The sequence below is a fragment of the Kogia breviceps genome, chromosome 10 (assembly GCF_026419965.1).
Source record: "Kogia breviceps isolate mKogBre1 chromosome 10, mKogBre1 haplotype 1, whole genome shotgun sequence".
Taxonomy (NCBI): Eukaryota; Metazoa; Chordata; class Mammalia; order Artiodactyla; family Physeteridae; genus Kogia; species Kogia breviceps.
In genome coordinates, this window is record NC_081319.1 from 95,029,867 (window position 1) to 95,054,979 (window position 25,113).

A 25,113-nucleotide genomic window follows, 5' to 3' on the forward strand; every position below is an offset into this window, starting at 1 on the left:
GACGGCATGATGTGATGAACACGTCATATTCTTCAGGATACCCTGGGTTTGGGCTTCATCCCACTGGTCAGCTCCCTCTAGCTCCTCTTGAAGTCTTACTGGCCATTTATACTTTCAGGAAGTTCTGTGTTGCCGTTCCTGGGAAAGGGGAGTTTGGGGCACCTCCCCTTCCCCCAGTTGCTGTGGATGCTCCCTTGTGAGCAGCGTAGAGACAGAGTCTCTGGACCTGCTGGGCTGAGCTGATCCAGAGGAGGCATTTCTGAACTCTACAGTTGGCAGCAACCTCGGCCGCTCCTTTCTCCCTCAGAAGGAAAATACGAAGAGTCAGCTTTGGGCCTGAGTTGGGGGGTGGGGGGTAGGCTCTTATAGAGCATTTCATCAGTTGACTGAGCAGTTTTCATATTGGCTCATGTCATGATTTTTCTCCAAGCCACCAGCAAGGAGCTCACAGAGTAAGGAGACTTTGAGGACACGTCAGAGGGAAGAAAGGAAAATACCACATTCTCAGTCAGTTAATCAACAGGTATTCGTCAAAGGGTTACCCTTTGCAGAAGCACTATGGCACTCACAAAGAGAAGACAGGCACAGACCCTGCCTTTGCAGAGTTCACTACGGTCTGGAGAAATGGTGCCTGTTTGAGGGTAAGGAATAAAATGATTAGTATCCTCGGGAAAAGGAATAAAAACCAAAGGAGTTCACATCCAAGGGAAAAAAAAAAGTACTTCTGATTGAGAAAGTTGTAGCACGGGAGGATGAAGGAAAGAGTGATTGGAAAAGGTTGGACTTGAGCTGGTCCTAGTAGGCAGAGCTTGAATTTTTACATAGAGAGTAGAAATGTGAGCTCTTGGAGATGAAGAGATGAGCTCAGTTTGGTTTGGCTGGTACAACACACATAAGGGGAGAAGTGGGAAATGAAGTTGGAAAAGCATGTTGGGGCTAGATGGTAAAGGTCTTAAACATCAGATTTTAGGAGATGTTCCGCAAGCTGGAGGAACCTGTGAAGGTGTGGCATGGAGAAGTTGTATAATCTACTTTAGGATCCAACAGGGATGGCTCAGAGGTTTGCAGGGAGAGAATTGAAGGCAAGAAGACCATTAGCAGGCTGCCGCGAGAGGACAGAGTCTGAGCCAGCACGGCAGTGTGGGTGTAGAGTGCATGCTTAACGGGACTTGACAACTGGTAGACTCCGGGAGAAAAGAGGAGAAGACAACTGTGCCGTGAGCATGAATCAGAAATAAAAGGAGGACTGGTTTGGGGGAAAAAAAATAGAAGTTTTGAAACAGGCATAATTTATTTATACTGCACATAACCAGCAGCTTATTGGGGGAGAAGCCAGGATACAGATTTAAGAATCATATGCAATACAAGGAAATTATTATAGGAGAAGAGAGTTGAGAATGTCACCTTGGACAGTATATATCCTAGGGTTAGAAGGAATAACAGGAAGGGACAAAAGCAAAGAAAGAGGAGTAGCACTCAGTGATGTAAGGAACATCAGAATAGTGCTGTTTCAGAAATCAAGAGTAGTAGTGGGACATTTGGGTTGCAAGAGACAAGTAAAACTCAGAGTGATTTAAACAAACAAACAAAAAAGAATTTACTATATCACCTACTGCTGCAGAACAGATTATCTTAAACATAGTGATTTAAAACCACCATTTCTATAGGTCAGAAGTCTAGCCATGGCTTAGCTGGATTCTCCACTCAGGGTTTCCTAAGGCTGAAATCAAGATGTTAGCTGGACTGCATTCTCATCTGGGGCTTGCTGTCCTTTTCAAGCTCCTGCGGTTATTGGCAGAATTTACTTCCTTGTGGTTGTAGGACTGAGGCCCTTATTCTTTTGCTGGCTATGGGATAGGCACCACTCTCAGCTCCTGGTGAGAGCCATCCCCCCTCCCACCCCCAAATTTGTTCTTTCATATTTTGAATCTCATTCCTGGAAGAGCTTGCCCCTTTGAAGGGCTCGCCTTATTAGGTCAGGCCCACCAAGGCTGGGCTTTCTGTTTTAAGGTCAGTTGATTTGGGATGTTAATTTTATCTGCAAAATCTTTCACAGCAGCAGCAGCAGCGCCCAGATTGTGTTTGATTGAATAACTGGGAGAGGGTGTGTGGGCACCAGGGGACAGGGCGATCTTGGGAGCCACTTTAGAATTTTCTCTATCACAATGTAACTAAAAAATACAGGAATGAATGTAACTTTTGGCATGGCTGGATCCAAGGGACCTCAGTGTCATCAGGACTCAGACGTTCTGTCTTTCAGCCTTGTTTCCTGCTGCAGAGCTTCACCCTCATGGGGGCTTTCCTCACAAGGTGGTAAAAATAGCTCTGAGTAGACCATGCTTCCATGGAGAGGGCATCTCATTCCTCTTAGTTCCAGCCAGTCTGAGAGAGGCCTTTGATTGGTGTGGCTTTGGTTACATGCCCATCCCTACATCCTGTCATCATGGCAAGAGGGATATGTATTCTGATTCTCCAAGCCTAGATCATATGCCCATCTTTATTTATTTATTTTTAAAATTTTATTGAGGTATAATTGATTCATTCTGTTGTGTTGATTTCTGCTGTATGGCAAAGTTATTCAGTTATACATACATGCTCTTTTTATATTCTTGTCCATTACAGTTTATCATACTATATTGAGTATAGTTCCCTGTGCTGTACAGTAGGACCTTGTTGTTTATCCATCCTATATATAATAGTTGGCATATGCCCATCTTTGGGCCCAAGGCATGAGGTCAACCCAGCCCAAATAACAAAGAAAATGGGGGAGAGGTTATTCCAGAAAGATGCTGTCCAGGCAAAAATGCTAGTTCACTAGATAAAAAGAAAATTTAAGGAACTACCTTATCAAGTATTATAGGAGAGTCAGTTGGGAAAAGGCCACTGCATTTAGAAGACAGGGAGCCATTCCTGACCTTTAAAAGAGAAGGAAGTTTACTTTAAAAAAAAAAAAAGTGTTGAAATCAAACTCTAAGGGTTTAAGAGGTACCCGATGAAATACAGTGTTGAATTTATACTACACTTTAACATGTTTTATGGTGAACAGGGCAGCGGTGACAGCCATTTGGGAATGTATTAGGGTCTGGGGAAGATCTTTCAGGGATAGCAAAGATTACGTTTTAGGCTGTGAAGAAGTTTCTGGTAGTGGGGGGGAAAGATTGAAGGAGAGACAGAGGGCAGAATTGACCCCAACAGGACTTGGAGCCAGTAGGAGACAGACTAAGAGCCACAAAAAGTTTTCCCAGATTATAAAGTGGTGTGGGCTTTTCGGGTTGTTTGGTCATTTGTCACTTCTTTGGAAAGAATGATACGTGTTTATTCCAATGTACCCATCTTAAAGTGATTAAATATACTCAAGATCCTTAGCCTCTGTCTGGCCATGTAATTGACAGAAAGAGTTTACATTTAGAGCAGTGGTTCCCAAAGTGTGGTCCCTGGACCAGAAGCCTCAGCGTCACCTGGGAGCCTGTTAAAAGTGCAAGTTCTTCGGCCTCGCCTCAGACCTCCTAGATCAGAAATTCTGGGGGTGGGACCCAGCAACATGGTTTCACAAGACTTCCAGGTGTTTTTGATGGCGGTTCAGGTTACCACGAGGGTTTCCTTAATGGTGGATTTTTTTTTTTTTTTTTTTGCGGTACGCGGTCCTCTCACTGTCGTGGCCTCTCCCGTTGCGGAGCATAGGCTCTGGACACGCAGGCTCAGTGGCCACGGCTCACGGGCCCAGCCGCTCCGCGGCACGTGGGATCTTCCCGGACCGGGGCACAAACCCGCGTCCCCTGCATCAGCAGGCGGACTCTCAACCACTGCGCCACCAGGGTTGCCCCTTAATGGTGGCTTTTGAAGAGCTAGGAGAATCAAGGATAAAGGCTCCTGGTGATGGGGGGAGGAGTTGTAAATCTTGAAAGGAGATGGCAACTGCTCAAAAGCCATTAGTGACCAAAAATATAATGGATTGGAAGAACAGGAGAGAGAAGGGTAAGTTATAACTTAATTATTCTCGAGTTCATGCAGGACTTTCATTTGGATGATAGGCATATAGGACCTCAAAGTCTCTGGAGGGCGGAAAAGTGAGAAGGGCTTAAATTATAGCTGTAGAGTAAGTAGTGCTTCCTTTGGCATAAGGGTTAAGTCATAGAACTGCATTGGGATATGGATCATTTAATTTAAGTGCAGGCTCTTCTACTCAACAGTACCAGAAGGCTGCAGGCAGAAGACGGGCAGGGCAAGGTTTCTTTCATCAAGGAGCTTGTAAACTTTTGGAGCCTTTCAAGACTTACTTTGTCCTTTTATACTCCACTGGATTTATTTAACAGTGCTGAATTGAAAAAGGACCTTGGGTCAGAATGCCCGGTAAAGGCTGTTAGTGCTGCGGGCAGTCAGGGGAAGGAGAAATTGGCATTGTGTCATTTTCATCTCTGGATGGAGGATGAAACTGTCAGCCTGGCATAATTTCCCAGGTCTCATGGCAGGGTTTCGGACAACTTGGCTTCAGAAAGTTTTTCTTCTTGCTCTTTCTTCCTGAGTTTGCTAAAGCTTGTCAGAACTCCTAAGTCAAAGTGGGGGGTTTGGATTTCACGACTTTGAACTTGGAGGATTGTTCATATTTGGGGTTATAGGAGGAACCAGATATGTAGGAGATACTACATTTTATCCGGTGTCTTAAATGAAAACAGGCTCAAATAGAAGTTTGGCTTATTCATTTCAAACAGACTTTCAAACTTACTCCATTCACGGGAGAACATGAATGAGCCTGTCTGAGGATGCCTTCATTTTGTGGGATGAAGAAAGCAAATTCCTGATTTTCCTTAGTGGAAAAATTAAGTTGTACCAGCTCTGGGATGGTAGGAAGCAAGAAGACAGTTCAGTTGAACACAACATTTCCGTCGCTTTTCATTTCTGTGTATCAGGCCGCTTACCTGGGTAGACAAACAGATACCAAACCAAGAACCAAAAGAGAAGGTGCACAGGACACTCTAGAGAGTGAGGAAAAATACCATCTCAGTCCAGGAGAGAAATAATAAAAAACATCCTAATAGTCAAGAGGAAGCCAGCAAATTTGGAACCTAATAGAAGGTACTAAGAAGTGGGGTTTTTTTGTTGTTGTTTTGTTATTTTGTTTTTAGACGTTTACGTGTAATATCTGTTTTTAGCCCTTTTAGGGGAGGGTTTTAAGAGGAAGCTTTGTTTTATTTCATTGTGATGATGGGGTTATTTTTGATGCCTTAGGAAGCCAGAGTCTTCCTTTTCTGTCACATCAAGTGTAATGCCTGCACTGAATAATGTTCCTCTAGCAGAAATTACTAGTTTGTTGCTCTGATGGCCCAGTAGTTGGAAAGAAGAATCACTTCTTATTTCAAGGTTTTGAGAACAAATCTGTTGCTCATTTCTTGATCAAGAAGACCCGACTGAAAAAAAAAAAAAAAAGTCAGGGGAAAATGATGAAGTAACAGATTAATTGTACAGGTCTAGTCAGCTCACACATAATGCAGAGGCTGTTTCCTCTGCCTGGAAACTTGATGACTGGTAACTCTCGCTCATCTTTTACTTCCCTGTTTAAGTGTTAACTTGTGTAAGAAAGACGTTCCTTCTAAATGACGTTACCCCATATGGGGTGATTGCAAATCACAGTGTTTATTTGTCCTTCTTAATGCCTGTCTGCTTTTCGGATGTTATGCAAATATTAAAAATAGTATACTCTGATTCTTTAATATCTGTTCCTCTTGCAGCCATGAGCTCCTTAAAGGCACAGTCCTTTGTCTTTTTTGTTCACCATTATGAACATAGAACCTGGTGGATATAGTAAGCACCAAGTAAAAATGTGTCCAGTGAAGGAATGAATAAGAAAGCAGTTTGTACACTTGAAACTAATATGTTTTATGTCAGTTATACCTCGATTTTAAAAAAAGCACTTTATAAACTGGATTCACTATAAAAGTCATGGTTAATTGTATTAATAGCAGACACCTTTCTCCCTTTCGTCCTAATTTTTTTCTCTGCATTTAAAAAAAATTCTTTATTTTGAGGTCTACTTGTCAGTTTTTTGCCAGTTCCAAATCTAAGATTTGATATTATTCATTCTTGCTTCTTTTTGAGATAAGAGATCACATTTTTCCATCGAAAATATTCCTATACCCACAGTGCTAATTCTGGGATTCCCAATTTTGTTCAATGTACGCTTATGACTTTGAAAGAAAATCATGACTGGTACTTGTGGATGATCTATTTGGGAAGGTCTGTTTCTTGTCATCCCCAAAGCCACTCCTGTAAGCTTCCATACCTCAAGCATGCTCCTCAAAAGTACACAAGTCAAAATACCTTGATAATATTGGCCCAGGAAAAGTTTTTCCTGGCCCTGTCTTACAGGAGGGGAAAAAAAAAAAAATCAAGAAATCCAGGTGTGGAAAATATTAGTGAGATATTGAGAGTAAACTTAATCAGGATATGAATAGGTCTTTTCTTTAAAAGCAACAAACAAACAAAAATCACCCAGTCCTTTTCCATCAGGGCCTCAATGTGCCACTTTGGTGGGTGGAAATGGTAAATGGCCAAGTGGAAAATTTCACAGCCCTGCAAATGTCCAGTGCACTCAACGCTGCAGAACAGCAGTCCGAGGGGGGGTGGGGGTGGACCTAATCATCATGTTCCTGCACGTGCCTCTCTCACCAGTTTTCATCTCCTCTTCCTCTTCACTTCCTGATCCAGGCCTTTACTTTTCTTCTCCCTGAGATTCTAGATGCTTCTGTTTCCAGTCCTCTGCTTCCCTTGACCCCTCGGTGGAAGAAGAAGCATTTGGACATTTGGGTGCCTCAGGGATGGGATGGTTGATTACGGGTGCCTTGCCAAAGCTGGCTTTTATATTCTGGCTCCAAGCTCAGTAACAGGCTTCTGACTGCTAATAATCCTTTGTGTTTATGTGGCGCCTTTCTTCTCGGGAACTGTGGGTGCTTTGCCAGAGTGATCTTACTCGTCTTCCCAACCACCCAGTGAGGTATGAAAATGGCAGAAGGTGATAGCCCTAGCTCCCTCCTTTTTGCAAGAGAGCAAACTCAAGTAGCTTATTTTGAGGCTGTGTTGCAAGTGTGCATCTCAGCTGGGATTGCGTCTGAAGTCTCCCAGAATTGGCTTCAACTTGGGGTGGGGATGGGGTGGGGGTGGGGGAGAGGCTTGGCCGCACCGTGCTGTCTCCTGGGACAAGAGCAAAATTACCGCATTTCCTTTTTAAGCAAAGCATACTGGAGAATGGTCTTTGGTGAAATATCCATCAGTCTAATTGATCGTGAACTTCATTTGTTGAGATAACAAGGGATTTGACGATGCATTCACCTTTCTCTTTTTCTTTTGTTCTGTTCCTATGCTAGGTACTTCTCCCTTCCCTGTGAAAGGAAGAAAGAACACGCCTGGGCCCAGGAGCGCTCCAGCTTCTTCTGGGAAGTCTCCATGGTGAAGGACAGGTTGGGGCTACCTGTGAACCGTGCACAGTGAATGTTGTAAGTTAACAAGATTTGCTTCTGCAGCGACTTGCCTTGTAACGATTTGTGAATCATTGGATGCAGGAGCCAGGGTGCTGAAGTGGTATTAGCATTAGCTCTAGGTGATCCTCCAATTAATTTCGTTTTTTTTTAAGGGGAGAGGTTCTGTTTTTATTTGCCATGAACTTGACTTTCTCTCAGCTTCTGTAGGGCGCTGCTCATTATCTTCTTATGGATCAAGTGTGGAAGACAGTGACTCTTTCAGTGCAGGAATGCCCTTTCTCCTGGTGCAGCTAAATAGTATCAAGTTCAGAGCAGCCTCTTTAAACTGGGCTCTGGCAGTTCTTTTAGGTTGGTGGGTAGGAGGTAAACTCTTCCAGGCTAAGGTTTCCCAACCAGGATTTGCACCCTGCAATTATTTTATTTATGTGAAGTTTTTGATTGGAATGAAATGTGTTTCTGGCTTTCAAAACTCTGAGGTATGCAAGTACAGTCAGCTGTTCAGTGCTTCTCTTGCTTAAAATTGGCTGATTTATTGCTTTTTATCAGACTACTGGGTTGGGATTTTGAGATTAGTAGTTTTTGTGTGTCAGCTGCTGGTCACCTTTTATGAGGAGGTTTAGGATCCAGTAATTGAAGGGAAGGCACACTATAGGCTTCGAGAAGCTTATCCGGCACAAAACTTACGGGTTTGCCCAGCTCTGCTGCTTTCTGGAGGTTTTTACCTCATTGCTAGACTGTGTCACAAAAGAAAAGTTTAGCAGAGTTTTGACCAGGAAAGAGTAAAACTACAGGAAACCCAGGCTGGCCTATGAACATATTACCTTCAAATTTTAGAAAATGAAGAGCCAACTTCGCCTTGGTTTTGTGTGTGTGTGTGTGTGTGTGTGTGTGTGTGTGTGTGTGTGTGTGTGTGTGTAAGTGTAAATCTATATTATATATATATATATAATATATATAGACACAATATATATTGTGCATATATGTATTATATATATTATATATGCAAATATGTATTTATATATTATATATACATATATGTATGTATATGTATGTGTGTATATATATAAAAATAACTTAATATTAAGTTTTCAGCTTCTTAATAATTTGGTCAAGAAACTTTTCCAAGCATATATTACCATATTTTTCAGTCGTGTGAGCTATTTTGAATGAGCAAAATGCAGTAATATGAGGGAGATCAGGGAGAAAAAGCATTGTAAAAGAAGGATTTCCACCGAGTTTTTATTTCTTGGTTTTCTAAAAATTTGTATTAAATATGCATATTTCTCCGTAATTCCTGAGGGTTAAATAGTCATATTAAAATAAGCTTATTGAACTCAAAGATCTCCCAGTGCCTCAGAGTAAATGGATGATGGAAGATGCTGGTTTTTTCATCTGCTTCCATTTTGTACATATGGTCACATTGGTTCTGGTAGAAAGTACGCAGCTCCTGGAATTATTGACCTAAATTCTCTTCCTGGTCCTACGGTCAAGTAAGTCTGCAACCTTGGGCAAGTCACTGACCCCCATTCAGTGCTGGTTTATGAGTCTGTATATTGCTCTATGCTACTTGTTTATTGATGTCGCCATCTTGGTGTGGGCTCCCTAGAAGGAGCAGAGCCTCTTGTAACACACTTTAATCTTACTAAAAAAAAAATCTCATATTCTAAAGGTTGCTACCACGATTGAGGAATAATTTGGGGGTCCTATTGGATCTGGGTGCTGCAGTAGCAGTGTGCTTTTCTTGAAAGTATTTTCCCAGTCAGGCAGCTGATAGAATGCACTTCTGGTAATGTTTTTTTAAGCATTTTTATCCTAGGAAGTGTCTTATGGAAAAGTGCTTTAGGTTTCAGGTTACATTTAAAAGAACAGTGCAGTTACTATAATCAAGATAGCTTTGGGGGCTTCCCTGGTGGCGCAGTGGTTGCGAGTCCGCCTGCCGATGCAGGGGACGCGGGTTCGTGCCCCGGTCCGGGAAGATCCCACGTGCCGCGGAGCGGCTGGGCCCGTGAGCCATGGCCGCTGCGCCTGCGCGTCCGAAGCCTGTGCTCCGCAACGGGAGAGGCCACAACAGTGAGAGGCCCGCGTACCGAAAAAAAAAAAAAAAAAGATAGCTTTTGTTTCGAACTTTGGTGGGTTTTTTTTTCTTTAAACCATAGCTTTGAATGCTCATGTGATTACCCTGTCAGATCTCAAACATGAAGTGAGGTTTTCAAAGACTTTCCAAAGTGTAAACCTTAAGATGCCACAGGGCCAACTTGGAGTCATTTTAAAATCCTTCTTTAAATGGAGTGGGTTGAGAGAGAGGAAGAAAATGCTAGATTCTTTTGAACTCCTAAAAATCTTTTTCTTCCAAATTGCATTCACTTGGGGAGATGGGGGAGGTTCCAGTTTTCTTGGTAACTTTTGAAATTAGTAACCTTTTGTAATCTTGGTGCATTTTTACAGCACTGAATTCACAGGTCTCCTCTTACGTTGGTGTCCTGGGTACCCCAAAGCTGTGCCATTTTAATTGGGAAGGCAGGAGATTTGCAAAGGATGTGTGCTTGCACTTAGATGGGGTATGACAGTGGGTAGAAGAACATTTGCGTAATAATCATGGCAGCCATTGGAATTCGTGGTGTCCCTCCCAGCAGCCCTTGCACACTCCCCCAGACTCACTACCTGTGTAGTTCTCCTCTGTTTGCCCCATTAACCACCTTTCAGATCTGCCACCCTCTTTCCAGCAGATGGACTTGGCTCCTGAAAGTGTCTCAGGTTGGCTCTAAGGTGCGGGACCTTATGCAGAGAGGAGTGGCAAGAAGACTGGCCGAGGAGTCGGGATATCTGGGTTTTACCCATGATGCTGCAGTTGCCTGTAGAACCTGGGGCCCCCTAACGCCCTCAGGACCCATTTTATCCTGAGTAACATGAGAAAGTTGAGTTTAGTGAGCTCTGGTGATTCTTCTGAGTGTCTAACATTGCTTCAAGTATCAGCCTAGATGAGGCAGGCTGGACCTTCGTTTTCCTGTTTGGCTTCTAAGGGTCAGTGATTTGGTACGACCTCAATTTACAAGTGCTTTTAAAACATTGAGCACAGTCTTGTGGTTAAAAGAACAAAACAAGAATTATTAATGTCTCACTATCCCACTACTCTTTCCAGAGGACCCTCCCAGGGACCATGTGACAATTGAAAGGTGTTTGAGTGCTTCCTGAGAATAGGGTTTTTAGTCACTTAAATTTAGGATCCATACTCGTGGGTCTTCTTGAAAATTAAATATGAACCACTTTTGAAATTTAACTTTTTAAAAATAGTCCACCTCTGTATTCAAATATTAGTATATAGGTAAGGAGGCAGCGATCTGTAATTCTTTCCTAAGCTTCCTTAAGTAGGTCTTCTCCACGTTGCCTCTTTAAAGCAGCCTTCCCTGGCCTATATTAAATAACACCCACCCCGTCCCTCTCATCCTCTAGCCTACTTTATTTTTCTTTTAAGCACCTTACACATTATACGTGCATTTTTTTAAATCATCCGTCTCTCAGTTAGACTGTAAGCTCCGTGAAAGCAGGGATAACAGCAGCATCGTTATTCCTGGTGAAGCCACAACACCTAAAATACTGTTCGTCCTGTAGTGGGCGTTCAGTAAAATATTTGTTGAGCAACTGAGAGCAGAATAAACGTATGCCCGGGCTTCTCACGTGTGGGCCTAAGCCATTCAGAAAAGGACCATAAATTTGGTTCTGATGAGAACTGCTTCAATCTCATAGTAGTTTGGTCAGGTAGAGGCAGGCGTGGAGAGACTAGTTCATTGTATTTTCCTTAGAAGTAGATGTTAAATGTTTATGATGTGTATGGGAAAGGAAAGAAACTGTTGTGTGTTTTTTTTTTAAAGGGGGGTGCTTTAGAGAACTATCCGTAGAGTTTGGGGATTTTCTGATGCTTGAATTCTACACTGTGTGTATTTCCTCTCCTTTTCCATTTGAGTGCTTTGCTGTATGGGTCGTTTGTGAACGGCCTGCCCTGGCGTTCTGTGAAGGGTCGGGGTGTTGCCTTATAATCCTATCACTGTTCATGTTTGCATCTATTTTCAAAGTGGCAGATGGACTTGGAGTGCCAAGGCTACCTAGAAACTCACCATTTACTGAATAGCATCATTTTCATTTTCTTTTCTTTAGGTTGTTGCACACTTTGGAATAAAAAAAAAAAAGTACACCGGAACAGAGTCCACTGAGTGTTTCTCTGGTATGCAGGGAGAAGTTTACAAACACCTTCTTAGGGAGGCATCATCCTATGTGGCTTTTGAGAATCACAGGGATCAAGGTTTCTTGAATTTTCTGTGTTTATTGACCCCTTTTCAGAGTAACTGCTCCGAGAGCAGGAGTTACATTATTCCCATGAAGAAATGGAAAGACTCAAGTAAACACCTCTGTGCCTATTTAGACAGCATTATGCTGTCTTCATAAGCTTTGAAAAATGGGACCTGAGTTTCTAGTCTCCAGAGTGAGAGAATTACACATACACACTCTAATCAGAGTGATTTGGGAATTTCCCTATGTGTCTGTCAATTTGTACCTTTTAGATTTGCCATCTGTGATACCAATTTTTTTTTTTTTTTATGATCTCTAGCGCTATCATAGAAAAAAAAACAAGTAGATAAGGAGATCAGAAGGAAAGGGGAGATTTTACTATTAGATAAATGGGGGGTGGGGGGAGTCTCATTTTTTTCAATCCTTGCTTGTAATGGCCCTGTCAGTGGGCCTGCGTGTTATAGAGGCAAAGAGGCTCTCATATTTCATGCAAGTACTCTGGGTGTTCTTTGTGTAACCTCAAGTCTTCTGGAGTTTTCTCTTTCACCCATGTCTTTTTCCCTTTCCCAGACTTCCTCCAATTGCTTCATAGCGACTGCGTCACTCGTTCCGGCCACGGCTGCCGTGCTCGGGTGGGGGGCCTTATGTGAGCTGCCACTTCTGAGAGTTGATGTCAGCCCTACTTCCCGAGTCTCGGCAGAGGGCAGCCCATCGCAGGCACCCCCGGTCCCCGCGTGTCGTCTTCCCCTTACGCTCAACCTCCCCCCCTCAGCATCTCGGAGGGGAAAAGGGATATACTCGGAACCCTCAGAAGTTGGGGAAGGACAGATGTTCTTGTATCTTCTACAATATCCGTGTCCTGTGGGGGAAGAGAGGGCGTCCACAGCCTGGTCAGACTGCTTTCTAACTGAGTAGTTGCTGTTACGTAAAAAGGTTTTATGTTCCATTTAAGTTTCGAATTCACTGAATGACTCCTATGTATGAAAAGGTGGTTGGGTGCCAAGGTGTGCTCAGGTCTGTTCGTGATGCTGGGATGGGTAGTCTGCATTCACTGCTCGCTGGGATTTTCCTCCCTCCAGTCACTTTGGGAGGGGCAGAGTCGGGTGCTCCGAAAGGGGTGATGAGTAAGATTCTTCAGACGTGGGCTTTCGGGGAAGGAAGGCTTCAGAGTGCTGAGCGACTGAATTAGGTCTTGAAACACAGGCTGGATTTCAGCACCGTGTGTGTGTGTGTGTGTGTGTGTGTGTGTGTGTGTGTGTGTGTGTGTGTGTGTGTGGAGAAGGCGAGGGAGGGAGGGAGAGATGATAAACCTAGTCTTCTCTTTTCTTTTTTAAAAAAGATTTATTTATTCATTTTCTCTTTTATTATTGCTGCATTGGGTCTTTGTTGCTGCACCCGGGCTTTCTCTAGTTGCGGCAAGCGGGGGGCTACTCTTCGTTGCAGTATGTGGGCTTCACATCGCGGTGGCTTCTCTTGTTGCAGAGCACGGGCTCTAGGCACACGGGCTTCAGTAGTTGTGGCTCGCGGGCTCCAGAGAGCAGGCTCAGTAGTTGTGGCGCACGGGCTTAGTTGCTCCGCGGCATGTGGCATCTTCCCAGACGAGGGCTCGAACCCGTGTCCCCTGCATCGGCAGGCAGATTCTTAACCACTGCGCCACTAGGGAAGTCCTCGTCTTCTTTAACTGCTTCTTCATCTGGGCAGATGAGACCTCAGAGCGAGAAATGTCTTTCCATCAGGAATCATGTGCCATGACCACTGACAAAGACATAGAGTGGGGACTTGGGGGACATGGGAACCATTCTTCTTTAGGGTCATTTTATATAAATATTTATAGGCAAAAGCTGAAGCAAGAACTTGGGCCACTTAAAGAAATGGTACCTCGCCAACCCGTGTAAAATGTCGTGTTTTCAGCTGAACGTCGGACATAAACCACACCCGACACTAAAAATGTATTTCTCAAGTGGCGTGTCTTTGAAGCACTTGCTGTAGAAGCATCGGTACACACAGAAGGAAGGGCAAGGATGACTGGGAGGGAGTGCTGCCCTGGAAGGGGAATCTTAAGCCACGGAAAATTCTTCCAGACAGAGATCAGAGACTGATCAGCTCTACCATCTTTGTTATAAATATAAATGAATATGACTGTATAGAAATGACTGATGTAAGTCTTTTCTCTCCAAGTGTATCATATCATAGTATTTAAATTATTTTCATTGTTCCTCTAAAAGATTGTTGTTTCTCCTTTGCTTTCTTAGAGAAAAAGTAAGGCTCAGGTAGGAACTAAATGACATTTTGTCTTAAAGCCAAAACCAAATCTGATAGTTCTTATCAGCAAATAATTGTTCTTTGGGACTAACGTATAAAGAGAAACAGATAATTTCATTCTTTTAACTTCTCACGTTTTCACTTTTGTAAAATAATCATTTTTTTAAGACCAGAAAATAATTTAACCCCTCCTTCCCTCAACATATGTTCACATCAAATTTCCAGTGCTTACTAGGTAATAAATTCCGGGAGGGGGACTCTTAGATTGAAGGAATTAACCTGTCCTCTCTATGTCCTGAGGATTATGTTAACCTTTTGCAGACACCTTAATAAGAATGTTACATGATTCAAAAAAGTCATTTTCTACAAGCATAAGATGCTTTTTAGTGTGAGATAGGTTTCAAACAGCTAATTTTACTATGTTGGGGGATTTTAGTGTTTCAACGTCAGTTTTGTTTTAAAAAAATAATAATTATTTATTTATTTTTGGCTGTGTTGGGTCTTTGTTGCTGTGCGTGGGCTTTCTCTAGTTGCAGAGAGAGGGGCTACCCTTCATTGTGGTACGCGGGCTTCTCATTGCGGTGGCTTCTCTTGTTGCGGAGCAGGGCTCTAGGCGCACGGGCTTCAGTAGTTGTGGCGTGTGGGTTCCATAGTTGTGGCTCGCGGGCTCTAGAGCACAGGCTCAGTAGTTGTGACGCATGGGCTTAGTTGCATCACAGCATGTGGGATCTTCCCGGACTAGGGCTCGAACCAGTGTCCCCTGCATTGGCAGGCAGATTCTTAACCACTGCGCCACCAGGGAAGTCCAGTGTCAGTTTTCTATTTGTGCTTATGTTCTTTTTTTTTTTTTTTTTTTTTTTTGCGGTACGTGGGCCTCTCACTGTTGTGGCCTCTCCCGTTGCAGAGCACAGGCTCCGGACGCGCAGGTTCAGCGGCCATGGCTCACGGGCCCAGCCGCTACGCAGCACGTGGGATCCTCCCGGACCGGGGCACGAACCCGCGCCCCCTGCATCAGCAGGCGGACTCTCAACCACTGCGCCACTAGGGAAGCCCTGTGCTTATGTTCTGAAACAACTTCCTGAAGTAGAATCCCCCAAAGTGGAAATATTAATGGGATACAAACGGCAACCTCCTTCAGAATCTTTTTGTTTCCAAAACTCAAGTTCCTGTCATGCTCTTTGGACTCTTCACCATCTTCTTCCACCTGTAAATCTTACTTCTTAACCAATACCTTTGTCACACACGTCTTGTGACCATCTCCCTTCCGGCCACACCTGTCTAGCACTAAGACTTGTCCACAGTGCCAACAGAATTTGCTGCTTGGGACCCCTGCACGGGTACTGGGCTGTGCTACATCTTTCATTCTGTACATCAGCCATCCTTACAGACATTGGGACATCGATGTTTTGCATATCTGGAAATGAAAATGCTCTTGTTAAAATTGTTTTCTAAAAATTTCCATTAAGTTGCTTTTCATTTCATTTTTCTTTTCTTTTTTTTTTTTCCCTGTAGTCTTTACAGCTTGCATAGAACTGAAAAATTGTAATTTCTCCAGGGCTAAAACCCAAGACTTTGATAAGCAGTCTTAATGTCTGGGTCTCCTACAAGTTGCTATCCTCTATAAGCATTGTAAACCTTACCCTGCAGAACAAAGAGAACTGGACACAAAGAATGTTCCCTTCTCCTGCCATTGCAAGCCCCAGTTTCTCAGCGTCTTTTGTCTTTTCTTCCTGTTCTCCAAGAAGAGGGAGTATGAGATGAGGATGCAGTTGTTCAGAACAGGGACAGCTATTGCCTGTGCAAACAGATTTTTTTTCCCCTTCCCTTTCTTTGGCAACCTCAGTTGCTCTACCTGTTTCTGGCTCTCCTGCTTCTGCTATGAACAACCTCCCTCCCCCCACTTTCGGGAGACTAATAAATATGTAAATGTCCGTCGGTTCCTGCATATCTACAAGCTCACATAATTCAAAATAGTCATTCAGCCTGTATCTTCAGTGAGTTTCTTGCCCCTTCTCTGTCCCCACCACATCAAGTGCAAGTGCAGATTAAAGGATAGTATGTCAAGGTGAGACCTGTCCGCTGGGTAATGTTAGTCTGTCATTCCTTTAGCGGAGCAGATTGGCTGCCAATTGGTATCTTGTTGCTGTCACCAGAATTTACAATCCAGGTTGCCCACACTCTGCTGGCGATCTATTTCTGAGCCCCAGCAGTGATGCCTGTTGTCCTAGCAACCCGCTGGCTGGCACTTCCCTAAAGGCAAGCAGAGGAATGTCAGTGGATGAGGGAGGCCTCCAGAGGGTCAGAAGGGAGGTGGCAGTCACCTTGCTCAGAGAGGGTTTTCCATTTCCTGCATCTGGGCAGGCCTCCAGGAAGAGTATGTCAGTATCATGGGAGTGTCACTTACTAAGGATCGTGGACCACATGGTCTTTCTGGTGCAGATAGCATCCCATGGAGAATAACAAACGGATTAATGGACAGTCCAGGCAGAATGTGGCGACTGCCGGGCCAGGATGTTAGGTGATCTCAGAACATTAGATGGTATCGGTGTTCCTTGTGAGTTGGGTTAACGTTCCCATTGCTTTTTATCAGCACTGGTGTTCAGAGTTGGGGACGTGGGTGGATATTTGGGAGGAATCAGAGGTTAAAGGAGGAGGATAAAGGGAAACACCACAGTCAATCTTGGCTCCTTTTCCTGTTGACAGGTGTGGCCTGAAAGCAGTTGAGTGTAACTAGAGTTCTCTGACCGGGCTATAGTGATTACCGGTGTTCGCAGCATTGCAAAGGAACACCCCTTGTCCTCTTCTCTTTCATTACTCTCCTCCGCCGTCGATGTCAAATTGAATTGGCATTAAGTGACTTTTTCCCCCTCTTCTGATTTGGATCCAAAAGAACACAGAAGCCTTCTATCTTAAAGCCCCTAACTTAGTTGGCGTTGCCTAGATTAAGTCTAAAATTGGGCAGTCAACTGGCCATGGATATCTTGGGGACTTAACTCCATAGTCGTTTATCAGAGAAGCCCCTAGCCAGTGCCTTTGGCTGACATTTTTTCCTAGGGAGTGCGTCTGTCTCTCTTGGCATGGAGATGTCAGGATATTTTTCACAAAAAAGGGTGCTGGGGAGCTAGGGAATCTGGTGAAAGGGATATCCCCAGAACATTTGAAGCCCAACCCCAGTGACATAAAATATCATTAGTACCTTTCATTACTAAAAGAATTTTTGTATTTGCAGAGACCTTTTAGTATTTGCTCCACAGAATGACCAGACTTAGCTGAGATAACAGCATGCACCTGTGTCTTCGGGATGGGGAAGCCGGTTAGGGTGTAACTGAGCATTTCTAGTACGTTCTGTATACTCAAGCAGCGGTGTGCGTGCCTATCTAGCACATTTTATATACTCAGCATATATTAATGCCCCCTTTCATTCCTAGAATAAGGATAGATAATGAATATCTGGAACTGGACCTAAGAGAAATAATACTTGGACAAAAAAGAAACTCCAAGGGAGCTGTTTGTACTTTCAGAGCATCTTACGTTTCCAAGATGTTTCTTAAATAAATCAGTTTTGTTTGACAAACATGTGGTATGCCCAACAGGTCATTATGTTAAGTCGTTGAAATGGTTTAAACTGTGGAAGACATTGTGTGTTTCTAGAACGATAAATATCTCTTAGGTACATTTTGTTAGGGTGGAGAAGCGGAGTTGATTTTTTTTTAAGAGGATCATTATGTAACTCTTAATTCAATATTTAATGCTAAGTATTCATTGTTCTTCATGGTACACAGGCAAGGAAATCAATTCTCTCATATTGATACAAATAGCAGATACAGACTGTGAATTACATTAAAGTTGGAAGACTAAAGTCCTTCTCTAGGTTGGTTGTTTTTTTTAAAAGAAGTCTGGTAAAGCAGACGATAGCCCAGTTAGGACTCATGAGCTTCATACTGTTTTTTTAATCACAACCTATCTAGATACACAGTAACTGGAAGCACATCTAGAAGAGAAAGAACCTGTTATCTCTCCCCGTTGAATTTGTTGTCAGTCACAGAGGTAGGGGTGAATCTAAATGTTAACAACTAAGGAGACAATGGGGGGGGGGTTCCTTGGGCTTGGTCCAGTAGCAGGAGCATCAGGCTAAGGGTGGACGCCTGGGTTTTCTTCTCCTTCCCGCCCCTCTGAGACCATGGGCAAGCTACGTCCTCTCTCAGGGCCTCTATTTCCATGTCTTCCAAAGGAAGGTAGTTCTTACTTCCATTTGACAGCATGAGATTGAAAGGTATTCGTCCAAATAAGGGCTTTTGGACTCATCTGTGGGTTCGATCCTAGACCTGTCACTCATTAGTTGTATGTCCTTGGGGAAATCGCCCCCCTTCTCTGAGTCTTCCTTGCCTCATCTGTAAAATAGGGCTGGTCATACCTATGCTGCAGGACTGTTGAGAGAATTAAATGAGATAATGTGAGTTAAAGTTTAGCCCAGGGATTGCTCCCTAGTCACCGTGGCAGCTATAATGCTGTCAGGATAATAAATTTCACAAAACAAAATTTATCGTGATGTGTTGCTGAACTGAACAGGTGAACAGTTGCCACTTGCTAGTCTCTTTGTTATAGAGATGTTTCCTCTGTGATAGGAATTGTCATTAACTGTCAGTGTCATTCATCGCCAGCGAAGTCAGCTAGGTGTTGTCAAAGTCTTCTGCTTCTTTGACATAGATGGTAGAGTAATTATGGTGAAGGTGGGAGCATTTGTCAGAATTATCCATGTGCATACTCTAAGGGGCCTTGGAATTTTAGGTGAATTTTTTCGTATTAGTCAAACTGAAAGGTACAGTACAGTGAGTTTGGAAGATACAATAGTCTCATCTATAAAAAGAGTAGGGAGATTCCCAAAGGCTATTGATATGAGTGGAACTCTAAAAAAAAAAAAGAAAAACTGTAATATTTTGATGTAGTTACCGTGTCTAGGTGGTGATACGTGAAAGTTACCTGGTCTAATTCTTTGAAGTTAAAGATAGAAAAACCCAGAAGATAGAGGTATACATTCCTGTGTCTTCTTTCATTTACTAGGTGTGTGCACTAGGGAAGGCGGCACCCACAACAGCTAAAAAGAGCTTCCAATCACTGGGAAAAGAGATGAGAAAATAGGCAACTCCTGTACACTGTGGCTAGGGCTCTTTTAGTGGTACCCAGAGGATGCCATGGATGGAAACCAGTGTGGCATCTTCTGGGGTCAGAGAACTCTTCATTCCCAGACCTGAAAGACCGACAGGTGTTAACCTGGAAACAAAGTGGGTGTTTCAGTTGGCATATATATGTAACAAGCCACCCCAATGTTTAGTGGCTTTAAAACCACAAGCATGTATTATTTCTTATGATTCTGTGAGTCAGCTGGGCTATTCTAGGCTAGCCAGCTTGGCTGTGACTGGTTGGTCCTTGATGGCCTCCCTCGTATGTCCAGCTGTAAGGCTGGTTGGGAGAGGGGAGCTTCCACTGGGACTGCTGGTCCCTGCTCCACGTGGTCTCTCATCCTCCAGGAGGCTAGGCTGAGCTTTCAGATTGCAATCTCAGGGCTCCCCGGAGCAGCAAGAAAGGATAAACTCCAGCACACAAGTGCTTTTTATCCTCTCCTTGCAACATCTTCACTAATTTCCCTGTGGCTAAAGCAAGTCACCCAATAAGTCCAGATTCAAGGGATGGGGGAAATGCCAGCTTTAGTTGGTCACATGATGGACCGTGTGTGCCAAGCTCAGAGAGCAGAGAGAACATGACATGTTGGAAAAGTGCAACTAGTCCAGAGCCGCTAGAGCAGAGCAGGTGAGAAGTGTCAAGGGAGGGGCCAGATCACCCAGTGTCTTTTCAGAAAGCTCTGCGGAGGAGTTTGCAGTGTGTCTTGAAGACAGGAGAGAGTCCTTGAAAGATTTTAAGCAGGATGTTGACATTATCAATTCGTTATGTAAAAACTCGGTTAACGGCAGAAGCCTGAAAGCATTTGTTAGCCTAGGCAATTCAGGAAAGTTTCCAAAGAGACGTCCCAGGGATCATTGGAGAAAACAGAAACACTACAACTGAGAGGTGGTTCCAGGTTGACGTGGGCTTTCTAAACAGCGGAACCAGAAAAGAGGATTTTGCGCCTCCAAGGAAAGGCAGAGGCGCTCAGCTCGTACCCAGTGTCTATGTGAAGTCCGCCGGGAGGGCTCAGAACACATTAAGGGAGTCAGACCTTGCAGGCAACGTTTATTGCATCACTTCCTAGTGGGGTCCTGCCCGCTCCTGTGTACTGGGGTTTCTGAACAAATACCTACCGATGGGCTGATTGAAAGACCCATAAAGAAAGTGTCTCTGGCTGATAGGTAATATTACAACGCCACCACAGCTGAAGACTCTTCTTTCTAACAGGTTTCCCTGTGATACCTGAAAATAGGCACTGTGTTCCAGGGGCCCTCAGACCCTCTAAAAAAAAAAATCCTTCTTTACCCTGGGATGGGACCAGGGCTCACTCGTTAATTTCAGGAAGTGACCTTTTAACTGTGCTATTAAGTGTAGCTCTTTAAAACTACTAAAATAGAAATGACTGTTTCATTTCACTAAATTCAACTCGCTGAGACTGAGAACTTGTGGTTTTCAGCGGTCCATTTGGGACCCAGCTTGTTGTCACCGAAACTGCACGATGTTGCGTGGGAGGTGGCAGGGTCCTGTTCAGGCTTTGGGGTTATAACTCCGATGTGCTAAGTGCTATCTTTTATAGGTTAAGAAAAAAATGGGGGCAGGGGACACCTAAATGTGCATTAAGCAGATACATTTGCCTTGTTTTCTTTTTAATTTTCCAGTAAAAAAAATAGGAAGTACAGAAGAGTGTAGACAGGGTGGTGCAGGCTGCTGCGGTGTCCTGAGCTGTGCTCTTTGCTTTGAGGGCCACCTTTCCTGACCTTGAAGTTGACAGCAAGTAAAAATCAAGGGGATAGAGGAAGACAAGGCAAGGAGGACTAAAAGCCCAGAGCATATGGTCCTCTGGGAGCACGTGGGCCCGTGTCGTAGCTCAGAGCCCTACATTGTCTCCACTTAGAGAGTTTTAAAACCAACCTCTGGTGAGGATACCTGCTGGTATTAGCTCTTCCTCGTGTGCTCACTGATACAAGTGTTGGCTTAGCTCTGAAATCAATCGGGGGAACGGCTCTGCCCCTTTGGGGCTGGAGGCTTGGCCCCTGTGCCTGGCAGGGTGATTGCCAGGTACTGCTGCTTGGTTGGGGACACATTTTCAGACAGGAGAGGGTTTGAGAAACCCCGATGCTGGGTCAGAGGCTAAAGGCATTTGTTTGCTGCTGAGGAACAGCAAGCATTTTAGACATTTTTAGCAGAAAGTCTCAGACAGTTATGTGAAGGATGGATGGATGTGTGGCAGGGGACCTCATAAGTTAAAATATCCCTACGTGGTGAGCTTTCTTGTGAAATGGAAATGAAAACATGGCGTGTTTGGGAGTTCTCAATTCTGCTCATTTGCTTTCCTAGCAGATTACCGCACAAACACTGACTCATTGCATCTGATCTTGAAAGGAAAATATGGTTTGCTGTGTTCTGCCAGGTCTGGTTTCCAGCACAGAGTCTAGAACAGTGACAGGTGAAGGAGAGAGCCCAGCCATATAGGTAAAGGAAGGTCCAACTCCCATATTCTTTCTGTACAATAAGAGGTTTTGCATGAAATATTAATCAAAATAATATGTCTCTTTACAAATACTTATTCAGTCTGTCTGAGGACATGTAGAGTATAGAGGAGGAAAATAGAATCTTATTTTTGAAAAGCGGGTGAAGATGCAGGTGTGTGTATGCTGCCACCTGTGCATTATTTCACTGGGTTTTGTCACCTTATTTTCTCACCCACCTGTGCTTTCTGTGGTACCTGAAGCAATGTAACCAGGCTCATAAGTCCACAAGGGACATGAGTACACAATTAAAATTAACACTGTGATCAAAACCACCTCCCGACAGATTGCCAACAAACACATGAAAGGATGCTCAACATCACTAATCAATAGAGAAATGCAAATCAGAACTACAGTGAGGTAGCAGCTCACACCTGTCAGAATGGCCATCATCAAAAAACTCTACAAACAATAAATGCTAGAGAGGGTGTGGAGAAAAGGGAACCCTCTTGCACTGTTGGTGGGAATATAAATTGATACAGCCACTATGGAGAACAGTATGGAGGGTCCTCAATAAACTAAAAATAGAACTACCATACGACCCAGCAATCCCACCACTGGGCATGTACCCTGAGAAAACCATAATTCCAAAAGAGTCACGTGGGCTTCCCTGGTGGCGCAGTGGTTGAGAATCCGCCTGCCGATGCAGGGGACACGGGTTCGTGCCCCGGTCCGGGAAGATCCCACGTGCCGCAGAGTGGCTGGGCCTGTGAGCCATGGCCACTGAGCCTGTGTGTCCAGAGCCTGTGCTCTGCAAAGGGAGAGGCCACAACGGTGAGAGGCCCGTGTACCACAAAAAAAAAAAAAAGAAAAAGAGTCATGTACAGCAATGTTCACTGCAGCACTATTTACAAAAGCCAGGACATGGAAGCAACCTAAATGTCCATCGACAGATGAATGGATAAAGAAGATGTGGCACATATATGCAGTGGAATACTATTCAGCCATAAAAAAGAAATGAAGTTGAGTTATTTGTAGTGAGGTGGATGGACCTAGAGACTGTCATACAGAGTGAAGTAAGTCAGAAAGAGAAAACAAATACCATATGCTAACACATAAATACGGAATCTAAAAAAAAAAAAGTTCTGAGGAACCTAGGGGCAGGACAGGAATAAAGACGCAGACGTAGAGAATGGACTTGAGGATGTGGGGAGGGGGAAGGGTAAGCTGGGACGAAGTGAGAGAGTGGCATGGACATATATACACTACCAGATGTAAAACAGATAGCTAGTGGGAAGCAGCCGCATAGCACAGGGAGATCAGCTCGGTGCTTTGTGACCACCTAGAGGGGTGGGATATAGGGAGGGTGGGAGGGAGACGCAAGAGGGAGGAGATATGGGGATATATGTTTATGCATAGCTGATTCACTTTGTTATACAGCAGAAATTAACACACCACTGTAAAGCAATTATACTCAAGATGTTAAAAAAAAAAAAAAAAAAAAAAAACAACCCACCTCCTGTACCTTTTGAGAAGTTTTAATAATACGCTGAAGTCTGAGTGAGTGGAACTTTCTTTGAAGCTACCCTTGATCACCTCCGTTATTAACGTACAGAGGCAGTCACGTCAGCTAAGGTCTGACCGGTGGTGTGGAGACCGTAATGGCTGCTAAGTATTCTGAGGATCTTATAAGGAGAGAGAGGCTCTCCCGGTTCAGAATACTGTTGCTTTGCTTCTTCCCATTTTTAGGGAAAGTCTCCTGATAACATAGTAGATCTCTCTCCGTCTCTCTAACATGCGCGCGCACACACACACACACACACACACACACATCCTTGGTGTGCTCTGCACAAAAACTTACGTTAAAGCCCCTCTGATCCACTCTCTTATCTCTTAAACCGCTCGCATATCTAGATTCTTTGAACCTAACCTTTTCATTGAAGCTGACTCAAATGCAGAGTTCTGAAGCCTGTATATTTTACTCATTCCATCTCAGTCTTAGATTTGCTGACCATACTTCAGTTCATGAAACTGGAAACTCCAAATTAGTTTCCATAATGAAATATGTAGCCGCAGCTGAAAATTATTTAGCAGAAGCCGTGTTGATTTTAGGATTAAACTCCTAAGGAGTTTTGCCTTGTGACTTTTTGTATTGCTGGGAGATTTTCAGATAGAAGGGAGGGGTCAGGATGGAGAGCAGAGCTAGGCTTCTGTGAAAACCTGTGGCGAAAGGTCATCGGTGGCATGGAGAGAATTTCCAAGTAGCACAATTTGATTTCACCAGTTCCTGCGGACTTTTTTTTTTTTTTTCCACTGTCTGGACTCCCTCTTCTCCGTTTGGACCTCATCTTTCCCCTCTCCCAAATACCTCAAATCAGTTCATGCACCTCGGTTGACCTGTGGAGAAACAGTTTAATAAAGACATATGAAGCTGATAGGGACCTTGGCCAGGATAGTTGCACTTTGCAAAACGCTCGGGGACCCAAGGACTGCATTTTTTTAAATGGTGGAATTGCAGCTGATCCTGGAGGAGATCTTCTGGGTGTCATTTTTTCAAACATACTAGGAAGCAAGCAGCTGCCCATCTAATCAATACATGCTATCTGTTCTGTCGTCTTTGCAATAACTTTTCATATATACTAACTAATAACAATCTTTATAATACTCTAAAACCTTTGCATATCGATTTCAAAGCTATGGTGTACTTCACCAACTTTCTTTTGTTCCCACTTTTAAAACTGTGATAAAATACACACAACAAAATTTCCCATCTTAACTGTGCATCTTTAAGTGTATAGTTCAATGGTATTAAGTACATTCACCTGTTGTGAAGCCATCACCGCCATTCCAGAATGCTTCTCATCTTGCAAAATGGAAACTCTATATCATCAAGCATCTAACTCTCTATCCTCCCTCCTCCCAGCCCCTGGCGAGTACCATTCTACCTCTGTCTATGGATTTGACTACTGTAGGTATCTCAAACAAGTGGAATCATGCGGTATGTGTCTTTTTATGACAGGTTGATTTCATTTCTCATAATGCCCTCAAGGTTCATCTGTGTTGGGGCATGTGTCAGAATTTTCTCCCTTTCTAAGGCTGGATAATATTCCATTGTATGTATAGACCACCTTTTTTTTTTTTAGTCCATTCATCCATTGATGGACACTTGGGTTGCTTCCACCTCTTGGCTGTTGTGAATGATGCTGCTGTGAACATGGGTGTGCAAAGATCTGTTCAAGACACTTCACCAGCTCTCTCTTATGTGCTTGCTGGATACAATTGTTTGAAGAAGACATGCACCCACCCTCCTTGAGGCTTTTTCATGATAGAACTAGGTAGACTTTCTGCCCAGTAGTGTTATTTGAAGTATCTTCTCTCCCATCTCTCACCTGATACCTGAAATGCAGTTCAGTCCTCTAGAATTGAGCAAACCTTCCTCTTGTTTTACATTAAAATGCAAATGA

The 25,113-nt window shown here is 43.7% G+C and overlaps 1 protein-coding gene across 4 annotated transcripts in view; it reads left to right on the plus strand.

The window, feature by feature from the left end:
* The window catches only part of ATXN1 (ataxin 1), a 402,319-nt gene that overhangs the window by 241,685 nt on the left and 135,521 nt on the right, over positions 1-25,113 (plus strand). For all 4 annotated transcript variants that reach the window (XM_067006729.1, XM_067006732.1, XM_067006731.1 and 1 more), the window contains one exon: positions 7,359-7,487. The gene's annotated coding sequence lies outside the window, so the exon portion shown is untranslated. The remainder of the gene's footprint in view (positions 1-7,358; positions 7,488-25,113) is intronic.